Source organism: Lipotes vexillifer, unplaced genomic scaffold (assembly GCF_000442215.2).
Source record: "Lipotes vexillifer unplaced genomic scaffold, Lipotes_vexillifer_v1.1 scaffold445, whole genome shotgun sequence".
Classification (NCBI taxonomy): domain Eukaryota; kingdom Metazoa; phylum Chordata; class Mammalia; order Artiodactyla; family Lipotidae; genus Lipotes; species Lipotes vexillifer.
In genome coordinates, this window is record NW_006774995.1 from 37,163 (window position 1) to 39,279 (window position 2,117).

Sequence of the window (2,117 nt, forward strand, 5' to 3'; positions counted from 1 at the left end):
TTTTAATTTTCTGGAAATATTGGTAACAAACTCTCAATATTTGTTCCACAAGTCAGGAAAGGTAACTAAATATGAGTAGCTGGTGCATTGAGAGCTAACTTGTATGCAAGATAAATTCAGGGTTATCTCACTGACCTGAATCAGCTGCATAGTTAAAAATTAGTCTGACTCATAATTTCGACGGATTAACATAAACAACGATATTAAAAAACAAAATGGATCAGATTGTTCAAAATAGGCATTGCTGTTTATTTACTTCCAACTTGACTATCTCTAAAAGTCTAACATAAATCTGTCAAAGGCCAGCCTGAATGATAACCTCTTCCAGAAAGTATTTACAACCACTGGCCTAGAGTAAGCACCAATCTGTGGCCTAGAGTAAGCACCAATCTGTTTTTCTTTTATTCCTTTCACCATATACCACATTGAAGCAATTATTTGAGCATGGGTCTTATTCTTTTTGTTGTTGGACTCTATAGTCCTTGCAGGAAAAAATAAATCTGTATGTCATTACCTTCGCTTCTCATAACACTTAATATAGTGCTTTGCATAGAAGCAAAATCTGTTACATGAATGAATTTAGAAAATCTGGAAATGAATACTTGAAAGAATAAATTAATAGTTGCATTTCTGAATCTTTATTCAGAAATACTTGTCATAAACATTACCAATATTTTGAATGTATGATATTTCCAAATTTCAGAAAAATTGGTTAATGTATTGCAGTGAGGCCTACATGCCACCATTCACTCACTCATTCTGTCAACATTGTTTGTTGACTGCCGATTATATACTAGGTATTATACAAGGTAATGAAGATCTGTTCTTCACCTACCAAGAAAATGTTCTTTCTAAGGCAAAGTCTACTATGTTTCACCACTATCTTTCAGAAACATTGAAAAATTTTTAGCATGACACAAATGTATCTGCCTACACCTCTCAACTTATATTTTGCTTTGTGGACCCCTTGCCCTCATAAATCTATTAGCCTTGGAGGTCCTTGCAATTTCTCACCATTATATAAGCTCTCATGTTTGTGCTTGTCCAGACCATTCTTATCCATTCTATAATAATCTCTATTCAGTATTTAAGACTCATCTCAAAGTCACCTACTCTTGGCAATCTACCTGGGCAAGCAGAGTCATCCTGACCTCGCTTTATGAAATTTCTCTTTACATCACTTATTTGTTTCTGTCATCACATTTAATGTAATCTGTCATTATTGTTGATTTACTAGTGACTCTTTTCTACTGGATTGTAATTTCCTTGATAGGAAGCTATATGTCTCACTTATCCCTATGTGCTCAGTACCAGGAAAATCGGAGGTACTCAATAAATTCTCTATGAATGGGGGGAAAAAAGCAAAGGACACTTTAAAACTAGTCATTTATTATAATTACCAAATTCTCCATTCTAATGATCATACGTTTCCTAAAATATGTTAATAATAATAATACGTATATTTATATAGTGATTTATTCTTTCCAAAATGCTTTTGAACTGGTTTAAACTGAAAATTTATATTTAAAAAGAAAATGTATACACACATCGCTTATTCAGTTCAGGTTCAGCTAGTTTTAAGAGCACTTGTGATTTGTAATTTTCCTCCTTCCAGGCACCTGATGGGACAGCACTCTCCATCCCCTTGAGGTTGGGCATAGACGTGTGACATGCTTTGGTCAAAGCATTGTGAAAGTAAGTTGAGCGGGCCGCTTCCAGCTGGAAGTCTTTGGAAGACACAGATGTTTGCCATCAACATGAAACCATATTGGCTTGTACGCCTCACCCCACAAAGACAAAAAGGAACAGAGCTCACCACTGACCTGAGATGAATATGTTGCAGGAATAAGGAAGACAAAACAAACAAAAAAATCCAAACCTTTTGTCTCTGAAAGCCACTGAGATTTTAAAGGATTTTGTTTTTGGGGGGGTAACCGCAACATATTTTAGTCTATCTTCAATAATACTCAGAGTATGTTCACATATGAGAATTACACAATGATATTTTCCTATATAATTTACTCTCATTCCCAGTCATTATTTAATCTTCGGAAAGATTAAGAACAGTATTATAATGTCATGATCATGCTGGTTCTGCCTGTATCTTTAGCAGGAAT